Source organism: Pseudoliparis swirei, chromosome 17 (genome assembly GCF_029220125.1).
Source record: "Pseudoliparis swirei isolate HS2019 ecotype Mariana Trench chromosome 17, NWPU_hadal_v1, whole genome shotgun sequence".
NCBI classification, from domain to species: domain Eukaryota; kingdom Metazoa; phylum Chordata; class Actinopteri; order Perciformes; family Liparidae; genus Pseudoliparis; species Pseudoliparis swirei.
This window is the reverse complement of record NC_079404.1, coordinates 15,987,079-16,006,196: the sequence shown is the minus strand read 5'-3', so window position 1 is coordinate 16,006,196 and position 19,118 is coordinate 15,987,079. Positions and strand designations below refer to the sequence as shown.

Sequence of the window (19,118 nt, the reverse complement as noted above, 5' to 3'; positions counted from 1 at the left end):
CAGCGTTTGTTGACTCAAACCTGCATTTCATCATTCAGTCATTTTATAAAATGATGATTAAGCTCCATACAGCTTGTGGGTGAGCATCCACCCTGCCTAGGAATGGATGCATCAATGGAGGTGGGTGCATGTATCAGACAGTATTAACGTATGTCAACGCTGTTTGTGTAGGATGTCGTGTGCCGGAGCCTCTGTGTGTGTGTGTGTGTTTGTCACACGTTTGCAAAACACGCCTCCCAGAGCAGGTATGCGTGTTCTGCGACGCCGAACAGGTAAGAACAAATCTGCGGCGTCCAGAGGAGACGACGCGCTGCCTCCGCCGAAGGAATCCTTTGCATTCTTTCTTTTGTTTGCAACCGAGGCCCCAAAATTACACTTCAAGATCTGGGCTTCGTCTTTTTGTTTGGCGACAAATATTCGGAGGAGAGCTTAAGATCGCCGGGCGGATAACGGCATTATGGTTTTATTCATTTTAATCTGTTGAGTGAGCCAGAAGTATGGAGGCACTTCCAAATGTCATCGGTTTAAATACCAGACGAGCCTGTCGGAGGCCGGGGGAGAAGGAGCAACGGAGCCTCGGGAGATATTTGAACTTTGGAGCGATGCCTTTGTGTTACTTGTTTGTAACCATGCCCACGTCAGGCCGGAGAACAATACAACACAAACACAACTACCACTACCTTTAATGGGGACAATCTCATTCCATTACTTTGCTTTTGGTTTGTAATCGTTTATTTCTTCTTCATTTCTTACGTGTATCTCCTCCTCAAAATATTTATTAATTACACAAGAATTGTTGGAGGAAATTGAGAATTTATTTTCTGATGCATTAATTACCTTATACAAGATAAATTATAATCAAAATATAGGGTTTAATTTGAGATATTACCTTCAGCAACAGCAGCATAAAGCTGGTTCTTTAACTTTCTTTGATGAACTTGATGATTTTGCTCAATCTATACAAATAAAAAACCTTCTCAAATGGAATTTAAAGTTTTGGTACAACATAATTAGATTAGCTGTTGTTTCGGGTAACACCTAAATTGACGCTTAAAAGAAAAGTTCAGATTTAGTTTTCCAATGTCTTGGATAAGATGCTCGAGACATTTGAACAATCCCTGAATGAATGAACCCGACTCTGGGGCTGCCGATCGGTAATAGTTTCATTCATGATTTTATCAGGACGGACACAGGTAACACCCCCTTCCAACACACACAATCACACACACACTCACACACACACACACACACACGCTCCTGCTAATCAGCACAGTTAGCCTGCTGTCGCCCGTTGCAAATTGAAAGGTTTGTTGTGTAAACACTTCAGCACGACCGGCCTGATTCGGCCTCCACCTCCATCTCCTCCTTCCCCCGGCTCGTTCGTCTCTTGCCTTCGCACCTCACCTCTCCTCTCCTTCCTCACTCCTTGTTTCTTTTGCAGGCGACACGTACCCTGCACAAGGCCCTAACCAGCCAAACGGATTTCTTTAACTTTCTCCGTGGCGCATGCATTTCAGGGAGGGAAGCAGATGTGTCAGAGTTTCAGTCGAGTCAGCACAAACAGATAAATAAATAATCTGAGCCGCCGGCCTCCGAGATCGAAGCAGATAAATTGATCCGCGGGCATCTGGCCCCTCGGGGGGAGAGCAAATGCAGACAGCAGGCGGTCATCAGTGCTATCAGCTCGCTAACGGCTCGGCCGCTGATAACACACCACACACACACACCTAAACACACACACACACACACACACACATGTGATAACCTAAACACACTCATTAGAGGAGAGGATTTTCGGTGACTGCGTTTAATCCGTGGGTGGTTAATTAGAGTGTGAGAGACACTTTACAATCACACATATATTCAACCGATCATTTTTAAAGAGCCGCCCAGGAATGCACTGGTGTGACCTTTTTGGGGTTACTGGGAGACACCCGACGAGGGTAAAAGTGACAGCCTTCAGATAAAAAAGAAGAAGCGTCGTCCCTGGAGTGAATGTAATTAAGTTTGTGGCGTCATGCCACGGAGGTTTGCGTCAGGTTGGGGTTGCACCTCCTCCGCCATCATTCCCCATGATGACTCACTGCAGAGTCACAACAGAGGGATTTAAATACTGGACTGAAACAGATCTGAGCTCAATGAGACAGATCAGTGCGGAGCTTTTTAAAGGCTGCTATAGTTAAACCCACACACACGCACGCACGTTAATACACATTCAGATACGTACAGATGTATCAGCTCAATTTATTAAATTGCTCATTTATTTATCATTTATGTGGAAGTGCTGATCCATGTGTTTGTAAATGTTTATACATTAAAGAAAGCTCAATTTAAAAAGGCCTGTTCACAAAAAAACTGAATTTTCTGTATTTTTATATATTTCGTTTCAAATTGTATGCACACATATTCATTTTCTTTGATTTATTATATGTATTTCAAAATAAAGGCCAAGAAAGGGTACATTTCTCTTTCCCAAAACGCCCTCACTCCAAACATATACTTCACATTCTTCACTTTCAAAACACAACATGTCTTCCATATTTAAATATGAAATACAAAATAAAAAATTCTCTTTCAGATTGTAATTATGTATGTTATTTTATTCTTAAAAGTATAGTGGAAGTGTAGATGTTGGAGAGAGAATAATGTGGATTGTGTTCCTTCCGTATATTGTGGCTTTTTAACAGGGTTTTCTTAAATATCCAACTTCGCAGCATCCTTGAACCCATCATCACATTACAAAGTCTTTCTGTGAGCAGATTTGAATAGAATGTATCTGAAGCCAAAGGCGGCTGTTGCCATGTGTATGAACTAAACCACACAAAGCAGTGGTATGGCCCTTTAAGCCCCAAAGTGCACAGACTCAGTGTGAGGCCTTCAGCTGTACCTCCAGCACAGGTCAACGCACCTTCCTCTGAGTCAACACGCTTTAAACACGGCCGGAGGGCAGCAGCACAAGATATGTCGAGTAATTGCTTGTAATTAGCGCCATTAACGTGTGAAGATGTGTATGAGAGAATGTGTAAAAGTGTGTGTTGAGGGGTTAACCAAAGGTAAGAAGAAGCAGAGTGGAGGAGGAGGAGGAGAAGAAGCCTTTTAACTTTGAATGTGTGCGGCCAATCGACTGAACGCCTGGAACTAAGCCAACTGCCTGCTGATCTACCTGTGTGTGTGTGTGTGTGTGTGTGTGTGTGTGTGTGTGTGTGTGTGTGTGTGTGTGTGAAATACTTCTATACTTGTGAGGATCCTTTTCGACATAAGAGGAAGAAGAACTTTCCAAGAATGTCTCACTCTTCTCAGTGTCCTCGCTACGTGGAAACATTACACATATTTTTCCACAAAAAATATCTCCCCTTTCCAATGTCTTCAAATGTCCTCAGATGGAAAAATATCCAAGGTCAGATGGATGCTTCCACAAATATCCTCACTTGCAAACCGTGTCCTCCCTCTCCAAAAAAATGTCATCACATTCCTAAAGATGTTCAAAAATGTGACCATGTCCTCGCTTTCCCCCAGAAAATGCCTTCACTTTCAAGGTTTTAAAACTCAATCCGGTCCTCACAAAGATGGAAAAACACCAACACACACACTGAGTTACTACCGCGGTGCCTGAGGCCATTTCATTCCCCGTAACCTCTCCGCTGTGATTATCATATCAGGTTCACAAAGTGGAGGAAGAGAGAGCGGTTTAATACACAGTATGAACAATAACTCACTGATGTACCGCACGTTATGAACGGAGAGATGATGAGACCACCTACCGCATCCATGTCCTCCTCTTTGTCCACAAGGAATCCCTCGGTCGGGTATCTGATCAGTTAGCGCGGCTTTTTAGCGGCTCAGGGCGTAATCTGTGTAATTGTTTAAACGTCAGGAACGTTTCTGTCAGTTCATGATCTGGTAATTGCCGTTGTCTGCAGTTTGGGTTTTTGTAAGAGTGTCCTGTCTGAAAAAAATCCCCTATGACAAGCACGTTGTCTGTTTCCCCTCCGCCCGAAGGCCCTGACACGGACATTCATATGAACGCTTTATTCTACATCTGCATTTTGCATCTGGTGATAATGACAAAATATTCGAGTTAATGTTAGAAAAAAATCCAGGAATTTTTTTCTCAAAACCCTCCCGAAAATATGTGGAAAACTCAGGACGTATACCCCTGAAAATAATTATTCTATTTTATTGTCTTGCTGTCATTTTATACTTAGAGACTCTGTATACACTTTAATTTTCATTAAATTGTTTACTTTTCATTTATTATTTAAATTCTTAAATGTATCGTGCCCTGCTATTTTATTTCATTTTATTGTATTGATTTAATTTTTTACTGAGAGACTCTGTATACACTTTATATTTTATTACATTTTTTACATTTCATTTATTATTTAAATTCTTAAATGCATCATGGCCTGATATTTTCTTTTCTTTTCTTAAATTGTAAAAAAAAATGTTTTGCTGCTGCGGCAAGAACTTTTTGGGGGATTAATAAAGTAAAATCTAATCTAATTTAAAGAAGACATAGACACATAAGCCGTGTGGACAGAATGCAAACTGAAAACACAAAGAGAGCTTGCAACTCAAAATAGTAGAAATAAAAACCTCTACTCTGTTTAACAAGTTGCCAGTTCAGTACTCATTACATCTAAATCTTGTAATTTTATAATTTCACAGCCATATTCCCCCCTCTCCCTCCATTGGAGGAGGGCTTTAACTCATTACAGGTTAAAAAGTGGCAATTAAAAAAAAGTTGTTGCTTTCAGATTTGGCACGCTCTACTGGTGTCATGCCCTAAAGTCACAAATAAACTCTTCCTCCACTCGATGAAGACGGTTTACGGGATGCACACGTACGGTACCAGGCTGCGGACCCTCTCTCTCTCTCTCTCAGACGTCCAGAACCGCGGAGGAGCTCGGTGACCCCGGCTAACGCCAGCGCTCGTCCAGCTGGCGGCCTTCTCCGGTCGGCATGGTTGACCGGTGGGCTGAACCCGCCACACCGCTGGCCTCTAATCCTGTTAAGGAGGAAAGAGACAATTACTCTGCTTTGCCCCGGCTCAGTGCTCAGATCCGAGCGGCTCGGTGCGAAAACACTCACCTCCAGGGGAGCGCTCGGCTTCATCAACCTCTACAGGTGGATCTCTCTCCACGTCTTTTATCTCCACTTCTGGGACTCAAAGTGAAACCAAATCAAAGCGACACAAACAAAATGGGACTTGGAGCGACTCAGAGTGTCGTTAAATGGACCAGAACCAATCATTTCATATCCGTTAATGTACTTTCTATGCATATCAACCACTCAATGACATCATCGGTGAGTCTATAGCGTCACCTCAGAGGAACACTTGAGAGTATGAGTAAAAAGCTATGGATTATGAACATTTTGTGTTTTGTCAAGGCCTTTTTTTTTGGAGGGGGGTGGAGGGTCGGGGGGGGGGGGGGACGAAACCCTGAAGCCAGTTAATAGAGTGGTTATTTAATCGTTTAATTCAAGATCAAAAGTAAGTTGATTCCTTGGTGCTCGCGGCGTTCTAGAGGTGATACACCTCTATCGAAGAAGACTCACACACACACACGGATCACACACACACACACACAGGGTGGATGTCTTGTTTCGCCCCCTTGGAGACAGACGCAGGGCGGAGCTTGGAGACACAAACACCCGCTAATCACCACTTGTCACAACTCTCTGGGTTTGGTTTCCAGAGCGGCGCGTCGCTGCATCAATCTGCGTGATCCCCCGGCTCACCTCGCCGCAGCTTCAAAGATCTCACCCCCGTCTCCCTCCGGCTGTGCGCCCGGAGGTGTGTTTGAGGCCGCGTCGTCGTGGAGAGAGCGTGCGTGGTGTGCCTGTGGGCGCCATCAGGACGTGAGCCGCTTTGATAAATGTCTCACGGCTGTTAGATTAGACTTGTTTTACAGGAATGAGGAAACCTACCCATGGGGACTGGACCCGGTTCAGCCACTCTGTCACACACACACACACACACACACACACACACACACACTCACATGTAGAGAGACCCTGGAGCAGAGTGCTGCATAGTGGAGTTTTTTTGTCTGATTGTTTACAGCAGGCCCTTTTTTCTGTTTTTATTGTCTTTATTTGGTTATTTCTAAATCTAGTTCCTCATAACTGAGCCATGCAATACATTACTTTACCCAATCCATCTGGTTCACACACACACACACACACACACTCAAACATAGGTGTTACATTAAATTAGCATGGTGTCATTTTCACATAATTCCCGGATTCAACAATACAACAGGAAGTTGCAGCTTAGTCTTAGTGTGTGTGTGTGTGTGTGTGTGTGTGTGTGTGTGTGTGCGTGCGTATCTATATGCGTGTGTGCGTGCATGAAAGAGAGAGGGACACTATTTGGGGGATGGCACCCTGGTGCACATTGTTAGAATGATTGACAGCTTTAGGAACCCAGCGGAGCACGTGCACACACACACACACACACACACACACACCGCCCCCCTCATGTCTGTGTGGACCTTTCTACATTGCCAGAGTGTCAATCAAAAGTGTGTGTCGCAGGCTATGGCTCAAGCATGTTTTTCTTCACTTTTTTAAAGGATGGATTGGGGCTGTCACACACACACACACACACACACACACCAGGCCCTCTCTGAGCAGCTCAATACTAAACACATTAGCGGACAGTAGTCATATTTCTCATTCAGAAGTAGCCGGCGGTGCCCGAGCGGCCCATTAGTCACGCCGTCCACCATGGTGACGCTCACAGGAAAAAAAGTCCTTCCCTTTAACTTCTGTCCTCCCTTTCTTCTTCTTTTTCTTCCCTCTTCCCTTTCTGTCTTCTCATCTTTCTCCATTCTCTCTTTTCTTCCAGTTTTTTGTTGTTTTTGTTTTCTCAAGCTGTAGCACCCCTGCCCCCCCCCCCTCCTCCTCTCCCCCTCCCCTCCCCTCACCTCCGATAAGAAGAAAAGAAATGAAAGAAAGACAGAAGCTAAGGGGGGAAGAGAGGAATGCATTGAGTGAGTGTATGATTGACCCCTTCAGTGTATCTGCGTTGCCTTTCAGGAACCGCGTGTGTCAGCGGAGTCGGACCCCGTCACGGAAGAAGCCGCAGAAACTGCAACTCTGCTTGTTTTTCTTTCTCTTACCTGAACTGAAAGTTGACCCGGTTGTCTGCGCGTTGAGTGAGTTTCGTGACCCCGTCAGACCCGTCCCGATACCCCCACGAGGCCCTGAGCTTCAGAGGAGGTGTTAGCACTTTGGAGGCAAGGGTCTTTTTTCCATCGGAGAAACTTTTTTTCATTTTCTCTTTCTTCTTTCTGAAGGCTCGGCGTGTTGCCGTTTGCACTAATGTGGTGACTTGTCTTCTTCTGAATATACATAAATATCACTGAAAGTTTAGTCATTAAATGAACAAAAGAAAGAAACACAAAACAGACAAAGTATAGATAATTTGGATGATTAGGCTGTATTTTCTGTTTTTTTTAATTTTCTGATTTGTTTTACACTTATCATGTGATGATAAAAATATTAAATTAGATAAGCAAATGAGCAGAAAACCCACCGTATTAACAACGATATAATATGAATGCATAATGTTAAAATTTGAAAAAAATATCGATATATTTTTCCATCATTTTATTCTTCTTGTTTTGTTTGCTTTGTTCAACTGGGGGACATGTTGCTGTTTAATTTGGACCTTATGAGTGTCGTCAAGAATATGATAAATAACTCTGAGTTGTCATTTTCCATTCGTGCCTTTTGTTCGTCTACATCACAGGTGTCAAACACAAGGCCCGCGGGCTGACAAATATCCTGTGCTTTTATTTTAAAGGTTTAAGATTAAATGGATTTTAGTTATAATATTAGAGAAATTTACGTATGTACAATATTTCTACACTTAAATAAACAATAATCAAATGCAAAGAGAGTTATTTAACAATATATTCGAGGAGAATAAAGTGTTTCCGGCCCTTTAAGAGGGCAGCCATGATGCTGACGTGTCCCACGGGGAACATGAGTTTGACACCCCTGGTCTACAGATTGACCTCAATGCTGACGAAGGTTCAGGTGATCATATTTATAGGTACATAGCTGCGTAAAGTAAACAAGGGTTAAGGCTCCTCTGTCTTGGCAAAGGAGAGAGGAAAGAAGTGCAGCCGAGCACCTGTAAGGGGGAAACAAGGAGAGCACAGATGTTCAGGGTGGGTGGGTGGCATCATCTCGGTGAGAGGGACAGATTTAAAGTGTCGACTCCAGGGGGGGTCGATGCTGATCGGGCACGTCGGACACAAGCTGTGTCACGAGCTGCGTCCGACTGCGGCAGAATCCATTCAGCGGGAAGGTCACCGGAGTTTTCTTTTGGTTTGAACTTTGACCTCATGCTCCTCAGACAGCCGACCCAACATCTACAGTCCGAACAACAGAAAGAAAATGTCCGATCGGCACTGTTTTTGTTTGTCTTGAGGTTTGAATACGTAAAGAACCCGCCTGATCATTTCAATCTCTTTCTCTTTTTGCTCCTCCCTCTCTTTCTCTCTGTTCGGTTCATTCTCTGAATTTCACTTTCTTTTGTCCTCTAGATTTCCATCTTGGTCATTTACTTTCTTTCCTTTTACTTTGACTCAGTTTCTTTGACCACACTTGATTAATTGATCACTGTAACATATTGCGTGTGTGTGTGTGTGTGTGTGCGTGAGTGATTTCCTACCCTGGTATATAATGCCCCTTTTAACTTTATCCGACAGATGATTCATCAACCTGATTCTTAATCGTGTTACAGCGGCGCGGAGCCAGAGGTGATCGAGGCCGAGCTCCGACTCAAACGTTACATTTCACTGGAGGCTTTTACCCAGACGCCTCCCGGTCCCACGAGGGCATCCACTGTAACTACGGTGGGACTTATATCCCTTCAAAAGTACAGCTGTAGTGGCTGTTGTATGAACAGACGGTCGGGAGTCTGTGATAATGTTATTTCATTAAGCTAAAGAAATGAAACAATATAATCTGCAATTTTGGTGATTTGTTTGTATCGCACTTTGGCACGGTTAAAATATAGACATGTGAACATGTTGTATTTATTCAAATTCAGGTATGTAACATTATACATTGACTTACAGACACACACACACATTACAAATATACGTAACAATAGTCAGGCGAAAAAAAGCAAAGTGTCCCTTGCTATCATTGTTTTAAACGAGCCAATGAGATCGATGTCTCAGTTCTCAGGTGCGAACAATCAGCTGACGGCACCTAGAGAGAGAGAGAGAGAGAGAGAGAGAATAGTGTCTGCTCATTTAATTTCATCAGGTTCACGTGTGTTGAGCTTAGAAGAACAAGACTGAACCAAAAAAGAGAAAGAAGGAAGTTTCTTTGCCAAAATTGTTCAGGAAAGTGTTTCCTCTTATTTATATGAAAAGTAAAGACAAGAAACAACAACAATGGCTTATGACAGATAATTTAGCCATCAGATTATATAGCAGTTACTTTAAAACACACACACACACACACCCTCATTCCTCTGCCATCCATCAAGCAGGACAAGTGTTCCAGTACATTAAGAGTCTCTGAGGTTTTTTTTACTTTCTCATTAAATCAGCTTTTATTCTTCCGGGCCCAACGTCCTTCCTCCTCTCTTTTCATAGTGATCGCGACCCTCCCTCACCTAGCAGGGGAGAGCGCACACACACACACACACACACACACTCACAGCCAATACAATTACCATGGAGGGCATTAGGAGGGGCAGCTCCGCGTGTGTTTAGCTCCCTCATTGTTGCTGCTGTTTCCCTGCTGCTCGTCTCATCTGTTTGTGTCAGTCTGAGCCGAGCCGGTGCTCCGTCCTACCTGACACCGGATCATACACTTAATCTAACTATCCAATTCATGTATTGATAACACATCAGTCTGCTCCTTCACAATTTAATCTCCTTTAACAGGCACAATCTATGCCGCGGAGACGGTTTTGAGGAAAAAGAGCAGCCGGTAGGACGACCTCACAATCAAGCGAGTGAGAAATATCAACGCTTACATTGTGTTTCTTGCATTTTCCATCAAAAAGGAACATATTTAGAATATTTTGCTTGTGTGTAAAATTCCTGCCGGTAAGGAACTTTTGTAATGAAAAAGCTTCAATGGAATACCGATGCCAAGACATGAACTTTATAAGTAAACAAGACCATCAGTGAGATGATTTTCTAGAGTTATTATTGATGTTTGGGTCGGTTTACGCACAAAATGCGACAAAATCATGCAGATTCTTCAGCGGGGCCTCCGGGAGCAGAGCGCCGGCCCCCATTGGGAGGGCATCAATGACACCACGCGCTGGAATTGCATTGAGCGTTCAGTTAAAAAGTCTTTAGCAATGTCGGTGATCAGCCGACACGCTGAACATTCCTGCGGAGAAGATGACGCGTAAAAAGTATTCAGGATAACGTGCCGGTCTCTGAAGAGGTGTTACACTTGCAGGTGTGTGTGATCTTAGTGCGACGCCGTGGTTTAGAAGGTAGGAGGGTTTCAAAGGCACACACACACACTACACTACACTACAGGTGGTTATGGGCCAGACAGTATAATTACAGCTCTCAGCTTCAATCAAAAGCAGAGTGACAGGATAGGATAGAGTGGTTAACCGAACACCCACTCACACACACACACACAGTGATATCAGTGTGGGCGTGTTGTTACTCGTACAATTGAGACTGTAAAATATGATCCAGAAAGTCCGAAACATACTAAATGAGTCAAACGTTTCCACGAGTTTTAACATTGCGCAATCAAACAGCTCATCTACGTCGCCACGGGAACAAAGTGATCCATCGGGATTGTGCATCTTGAGTAAATTCGATTGTGTCGCTGGAGGTTTTTTTTCCTCTTCATCCGGACTGCACACTGGGCCTCAGAGCGCCATCTGGTGGGTCGCGGAGCTACTGCCCTTTGTTTAAATTACATTTAAAAACATTATTTGGTAATACACAAAGCTAGTGGTTTTAATATCTAAATGCGCTTAAGAACACATTAGTTTAGAAAAACGTTGAATTAAAATCATTTTAATGACCAATCAAATGTTGAACATCGCCGCATGGTGCGTTGCCGCTGTTAGCTGTTAGCTAGCTAACGTTCAGCCAGATGCAGGGACTCAGAAATGGATCAGTTATAAAATGAAAAAATGTACGGCCAGAAGAGACTCCAAAGAGTAAGAAAGACAAAGTGTGTGGGTCGGAAGAGAATTGATTTTGGTCGTTATAGCCGATATAGGCATAACACATATTTAGCCCGGTTTATTTGGGAATAATGGTCCTCTGTAATGTCAATTTATTTCCTGTAATGTCTCATTTTAAGTGAATCTGGAGGCTGGAACCTGGTCGTGACTCTTCCATATCAGGACATAGGCATAAACATGTCCACAGAGCAGCGGCTGGCTGGTCGTGAGGACAGTGAAGGTGAAGCAGAGGTCGTGGCTGGGTTGAACTGATGGATTCTTCAACAGTGTCTATGTGCTGGAACTTCAGTGTGAGGAACAGACAGGTGAACAGATAATACAAGATTTAAACAATTAAATTATTCAATTTCTTCTCGAGCTGAAAGTGTTAATTATTCACTATCAATTAATCTGATTATTATTTAAAAAAATTACAACATGACAAATGCTCAACACCATTTTCCATCTTCAAATGTCTCGTTTGGTCGGACCAACAGTTCAACACCCCCAAAATATTAAACTGACAATTCTATAAATTATAACGTCATTATGTTTGAAGAAAATATTTTACCCTAATCCTTGGAGAGAATCCATTGTAAAAACGCAGGAAACACACACACAGAGCTGCAGGGCAGGTAGCACCTCGGTTGATGGATGGAGGTCAGAAGTCACTGGGGCAGCAATTGGAGAGCAACCAGAAATTAGTGTGTGTGTGTTACAGGTTTTGTTGGACGTGAGTGTGTGTTAGTCCAAGTATGTGTGTTTGTGTGTGTGTGTATGTCGGTGGAGTTCAGGTGTTCATTCACAAACCATCCCTCTGATTCATTATTTCATATTGTGCAACAGTCAGCGTAATTCAGCATCAACTTGTTTCTTTGTTACTTTACTACTGACACATTTTTACTGAGGAAAATGTGTGTGTGTGTGTGTGTGTGTGTGTGTGTGTGCTGGTCGGGGGTGGAGCAGATAATTCACTGCTGGCAGGTTGCTTCCTACTGTAAGTGATAAATGGATTAGGGAGGAGAGGGAGGAGGACACACTGCTGAGAGAGAGAGAGAGAAAGAGAGAGAGAGAGAGAGAGGGAGACCGTGAGTCTTTGTCTCACAAACACAACGTCTTCAGATTTAGAGCTCAGTGTGAACTCAGTCTTTTGATCAGGAGTTTGACAAATGGTGTTCATCACTGTGTAAATAAACTAAACAGTTAACTTTATTTCCACATCACACCCGACGCTCACAAACTCTCACACACTTTACACGTGTCCTTCGATTCCTTCACTTCCACCCTTATGCGTCTCCCCGCCTCCTGCTCGGGGTCCCGGAGCGAGCAGCGGCAGGAAGCAGATGGTGGACCGAGACCTGACGGCAAAAAGCTTCACGTCTGGACCACAGTGTCACACTCGGTCCATCAACACCTGACACACACACACACACACACACGCACGCACAGCAAAAATGTGTGCGTGTGCCCTCTTGACTCCGCCCTCTCATACTGAATCTCACACTGAATCTTAAATGTAATACAGATGTAAATCATCTGAATCATTTACACTTTCATTTAGTCCGACTGTGGGTGAAATATAACTTGTTATACTTACTTTACCTGGTGGAGCATGAAGCTGTTGGATCCAGCTCACAGGGCAACGCTGATGGACACAGAGGAAACGAGTCAAACCCGGGAGTGGGCACATTGAGTTATAGAACAGTGTTTTATAAAACAGGTGCATTTTACCACCAGATTATTCATATTGTATACTATTTTTGTATACTATATCTTTTTGCAATAAAAGTTTGCTGCAGAAATGCTGTTGCTGTCGCTGTAACTGAATTCTGACATTGATTTTATAAAGTTTTTCCCCTTCAAAACAAGAGACGCGTTACTTCTAACATGACTGTACGTCTTTCTTTGCACACACACACACACACACACAAACACACTTCAATCACATTCCCACACAAATTCAAACCGCAAGGGGAAGAGATACTTACCTTGTGGTTCACTGTGAACGTCATCTCAGCTCGTAAAACACACACACACACACACACACACACCTTAACTGATTCAACTCAGTGCTGATTGGAATCATTGCAACAATTGTTGTGTGTGTGTGTGTGTGTGTGTGTGATCTGTAATTGTAGCCTGAGGACACTCCTCTGTGTGTGTGTTTGTGTAACAGGTGGTCTTGCTATGGGTGTGTGTGTGTGTGTGTGTGTGTGTGTGTGTGTGTGCGTGCGCACTGCACTGCAGGGCTGGATGGAAACCCGTCCCTCACATAAAGGACACTTCCTCTCTCCTTTGTTTACTCCCACATCACAGTAAACAAAGAATGCTACTTCCTACGCCAACACACATACGCAGGTAGGAAGTGGAGCGGAGTCATTTCCCTCCGTCAGGTATGTCAGCCCCGAGGCCACGGCGAGAGGTTCAGGGACACCACCAGTGTTCGGTGGCAGAGACGCCCCAGCTCCCATTGGACACCGTCACAACTCGGAGAGGAGACACCGCGCGAGTGTCTGAGTCCCTTATCAAAGCCACAGCTTCAAACATCTGGAAGTAAAGTTGAAAATAACTGAAAATCAGATATAAAGATCAGTTTTAATCATGAAATGTTCCTAATTTAAATATCCAACCAGAATATGGGGATTTGATCCACATTAGATATTCTCATTCAGAACTACTCGTTCATATAGACTGGATGAAGGGTAGCTGAACTTGTGTTTTGACGGTCATGGACTGTAGAAACATCATCTCATCACTCACAAAGACCGATTACTCCAACAAACAATGTTTGCCAAGTGCAACAAATCGGCAAAGAGCTCATTAACCAGAATGTTAGCCGAGTTTCATTTGGTCTTTGGTCAAGCTTCCCATGGAATTAACGTTTCTGATTAAATGCAGCTGATACAATCGGATGTTTAAGAAAAGGTCGGACTAGTGGTCGGCTGTCCGTCTCTCGGGGTAAAAAAGATTCGATGGCCTAAAAGTTTTTAAAAATCTGTATTTTGCCAACTTGGATCAGGTGCCCCGAATGCACCACTGGGGAGATATCTCCAAAAGGTACCCAAAGCATTTTAAATGCCCTCTCTAGTTGATAGAAGAACAACTCACAGAGTTATTTTAATAACAGTTAGGTGCCGTAAATATCAGTTTGATCTTTGCAGGATGTTTACTTCCTGATTTGATCGTCATTATCACATAAAGGGTTTTTCCTGTGCACGAAACGTTGGACTCGCTAGCCTCCTCTCCTCTCGGACAAAAAAAAAACAGGCGCCTCTTTTTAAAGCTCGAGTGGAGCAGAACAGTAGCCCTTGTTCCCGGCAGAGGTCGCGACCCCCTCGCCCCGGCCCGAACCCGATACGAGGGCTGCCCGCTCGGCGGGGCGCTCCACCTGAAAGATAAGGAAGTGGACCACCGGTAGTCCTGGTGTTGCCCTTCAGCCTGGGGCTGCCCCGGGGGTCAATCTCAGTGCGCCTCACCTTACTCACCTTCCTCTCCTTGCTCACTTTCCTCTCTCCTTCTGTCTTAGAATACACATTCCTCTCTTACATTTTTGGTGCAATCCCCAATGTATTTAAGTTTTGTAAGTTGATAAAAAAAAACTGTTTTTTAGACCATTTGAATATAAAAGTTTCTTTTGACATGATGTTATTGATGATTAAGCTAAAACCAGTGGTTAAATGGAGAGATTAGCACATGTTTACATTTTGTGTGTGTGTAATAACACAGTTACATACTAAATCAGACAGGTGTCTTGCATCTCAAAGCTCCTTCATGTAAAGTCCACTTATCTGATGTCTTGCAGATGTAAATGAGGTATATATCTTTGTTATTCAAGTACAGTACCTACATATAATTCTTAAGTACTTTAAGTGAGTATTTTTTATTTCACTTTACTTTATATTGCTGCTCCACTGCGGAGCAAATACGGGACTTTCAACCAGGAGACCGGTGTTCATGTCCTTAAGAATTTGAAAGATATTTTGAAGTTTTCCGTTCTTACGTTATCTTGTTTTACTAAGTTAACGTACTCATTTTCAGCATAAACATGATGTTTTTACCGAAGACTAACTAAATGGTGCTGTTGGCATGTGTTTATCTTTTTATGAACAATGTTAACCACGTTTACTGCGACCGAGCACCATAGTGTGTCACACTGGGGCTCCCCAGGTCCTCAGAAAGTGACCCAGGCTCAGTTTGAATCGGAACATATCGACGCTGTTTGTTTTGTGGCCCTTTTTAAATCAAGTTGTTCTCTTTTTGTTGGCTTGTTATGTTTCAGAGAGTTTGGATGTTCCACAAAAAACATTTCACCTCTAAACCTCTCAAATTGTTAAATTAAAACAAATGTTTGAGGCTGAGGCAGTTCTTCTTCTTCATTCCTCTGTAATCATTATATATAATTAATTAATTCATATTTATTAATAATAATAATAATATATATATATATATATATATGTAATTATTTACATTAAGTCCAAATCCTTCAGATTTATGTGGTCGCCATCCGGGCCAAATAAATGTTGCGAAGCTACACCAATAAAATGCTATTTTGTAGATTTTATTGCGCAATGCCACTTTTAAAAAATAGAAATCGTGTGAATATTTCTGAACGATGTTTGTGAATATGATCTGGTTGAAATTGCGGAAGACCCAAAAGTCAAAGTCGTCACGTTGAAGCGAACGCTATTAAAGTGAACAAATAAAACGTCCTCAGCTAACAGGTCAACACACACACACACACACACACACACTCACTCCCAGGAGGGAGCCGCCGATGACAGGTAGCGACTCAAACAAGGAGAAAGGAGGAGAGAATCAAAGAGACGAGGAGGGGGAGGAGGAGAAGAGACGGGTGGAGGAGGAGGGGAGGTGAAGTGGAGTCGGGGGGGGGGACCACTCTGTGTTGCCTCACTTGTGAATGCGTCGATGTGTTTGTACAACAGAGTGTTAATTTAGAAGACTCCCAAAAAATAGCACAAATGTTTCTCAGTTTAGTTTTAAATGTTAAAAGGACAACTATCGCCTCGCAGAGCGAGAGGTGACACGAGTCAGACCTTTCGGCCGCATTCCATTCCACTTCCATGACGTCTTGAAGGTGAGCACTAGTCCGGCCACACAGACCACGGTGCAGTGTGTCGTCTCTTTTCTCTTTCACTCCCTCTCAAGGACCCATTTTGTATTATTGTGAAAGATTGCCTTCAAAAGACAGTTTTTAAGTGAAGTTCAGGCTAAACACTAAAAACTAATACGATACGAAACTTAACAGATCTTGAACGCCTCACAATGTCAATGCTACCTCCATTAAAGTCACAAGCTGAGCAGCTCAGCAGGACAGCGCGTGTTTACTGTGTGGCATCGTCATGCCGATTCCCTGATTTCATACTTTGAATTCATGTTGGCTGATGACGAGCGATGGCCGATCCCACGTGGAATTCTTTAACGACAAAAAGGGGGAAACAAATCTGCATTCATTCGTTTAAAGTGACGACAATAATTTTAAAAAAAAATTATTAACAGTTCATATATCTTAGACACTGAAGTGTTTGTATTGAAGTTTTTTAGGCCGAGGTTTTTGTGAAAGTTACACACATAGACGTATCAGGAATGCATCTCTTCTCGTAGTTTATCTCTTTTCCGATCCGATTTTTTACTTGTTCGGTTTCCGATTCTCTCTTCTTTTTTTTTTCTTTATCGAAATGTCGAAATTTTTATATCCATGTCTTACATTGTAGGGATACGATGAGCGTTTGGATTCTTCTTACTGGTGACAGTTCTAACTTTTAAATGAATTATCTAGGATCTTTGCACAAAATATCTCCTCTGAGAGCCAAATTCCATTCAAATGAGACAGTTTTACATCCTCAAAACTCAAAAAGAAGAATACAAGAGACCCCGAGCCTCTCGGTGTGTGATGACAGGACCTCTGGTTGTTCTACAGTCTTTACTTTCGTTTTAACTTACCTTATTTTTTTTTCTAAAATCAGGACCAGAATCACAGCTCTAGAAAATAAACCTACGTAATGACAGATGGATAATATCAAATATGATGATCCACATTACCCTCGTTGTCACCCCCCCCCCCCCCCCCAACACCCACCAATCCCCTCCTCATTCATCTTCTCTCGTCTCCGGGGAACAACTGAAAACTTTCTCCCTCTTCCCTCCTGCTGCTCGTTGGCGTGTTGGGTTTCCAGGAAAGACGGTGTAAAATATCCGACCGCCGCTTCCGTTGTAAATTGACAGCCGCTCCCCTGACTGGCAGCTCTTTAACAGGACAGGAAGTCTGCGTCCACCGGGCTGCCGGCGCAGGTCAAGGGACCAACACAAAAAAAGCTTTTGAAATGTGGAGCTCCCTCGGTTCACGTTGAATGATTCTTAATGTATACTGATTGATTGGTTTTGACTGGTTTTCGGGGGCAAACAGACGATCAAAACACTCTTCAAATCACTCCAAATTCCCTCGTATACATCGTTATGCGCAGTCAATTTAAAATATACACTTTTCTTTTTGTTCAGACCATTTGAATTGCACAGGAAGTGTTCTTGTAAAGCACCTTTCTTGTCTTCCAGCCACTCAAAGAGCTTTCACACTCCACGTCATTCACCCATTCACGGCCATTCATACAGCGATGGCAGGCCACTATCCATCAGGGCTAACTAAGCATTCACACACACACACAGGAGCAATGTGGGGGTCAAGTGTCTCGCCCAAAAGACACATGGAAAAATAAATCCACTCTCAAGGCTGGGAAGGGAAGATGATGTGCAGCTTCTCTAGAACAACTAATACAACTGTAAGACTCTGTTCTGTGTCTCCTCTGTGTCTCCTGTCTCCTGTGTATCTTCTATGTCTTCTCTGTGTCTCCTCTGTCTCCTTGATTGTTTAATTCCCTGCACCTGCCCTCAGCCATTCCCGTCTCGTTAGTGTCTCATGTCGTACACCTGTTTCCCCCCTATATATTGTGCCACTCTCTCCCTTGTCTCTTGCTGGATTGTTGACTTTTTCCAATAGTCCTGTCGTTCGTGTTACTAGTGCGTATTCCTGATCCTGCCTGTTTCGACCACGCCTGCCTGCAGTGACGCACAATTATCTGCCTTTCCCCTTTTTGGGCCTTATGCCTTTTTTCGGAACTTTTGCCTCATTAAAGAGCGTTTCTTGTTATACACACCGAGTCCTGTTCGTTCCTCTGCACATGAGCTCCTGCCCCTCGCTACCCGTGACGCGGTTCAGCTTGGTCTGCATGAAATCCTTAAACAGATGTTACAGTATTAAAGTCTGTTCATAAAGGTCACAATTTGGGCACAATTTGGCATTTTATCACAATGATAACCGGAGTTTACTGCACTATAATCCAAAGAGATGACTAAGATGATTTAGATGTACTACCTGTTTGAGTCCTTACGCTCTAAATTTGATTTACGACGTAATTCCTCTCCTTCTTCTGCACAAACAATAGCAGTAAAGACATTAGGCATCATTTTTTTAACGGAGGTTAGAAAGGTGAACCTGACTGTACAGGGTTTGAAATAAATGCCTGTGTGTGTGATGTGTGTGTGACGGTATAAACGTGTGTGTGTGTGAGCACCTCCCTCGAAAGTATGTGTGGGGCAATTACAGATGAAAGAAATGTGTGCGTAATAAGCACGAGATATTACTTTATAATACCCTGCAGCGTTTTGATCTGAAGATGTAAAGTGACAAAGACTAACTCAACAAAAGGATGACATCATCCGTTTCAGCTTTCACTCTAAATATAGAGTCAACAATAGAAATGTCTGCGTAACTGGCTGATCCATTGTATGAAACAAATACAAATATAAATAGCTGTGTGAATGGGAACGTACTCATCATTGATATACAAATGTTTATAACCACCTCTTTTTTTGAAGACGGTCTAATGTGATACATTATTAAAGTTTTAAGAGTAAAACAACC

The 19,118-nt window shown here is 43.0% G+C and overlaps 1 protein-coding gene across 22 annotated transcripts in view; it reads right to left on the bottom strand.

Moving 5' to 3' along the window:
• LOC130207133 (D(1)-like dopamine receptor) overlaps positions 1-19,118 on the bottom strand; it is a 52,939-nt gene that overhangs the window by 25,703 nt on the left and 8,118 nt on the right. For 3 of the 22 annotated variants that reach the window (XM_056435587.1, XM_056435590.1, XM_056435594.1), the window contains exons 2-3: positions 7,128-13,729; positions 4,848-5,160 (exon numbers count right to left, since the gene is read on the bottom strand). The gene's annotated coding sequence lies outside the window, so the exon portion shown is untranslated. The other 19 variants (XM_056435595.1, XM_056435598.1, XM_056435608.1 and 16 more) reach the window with 19 other exon arrangements.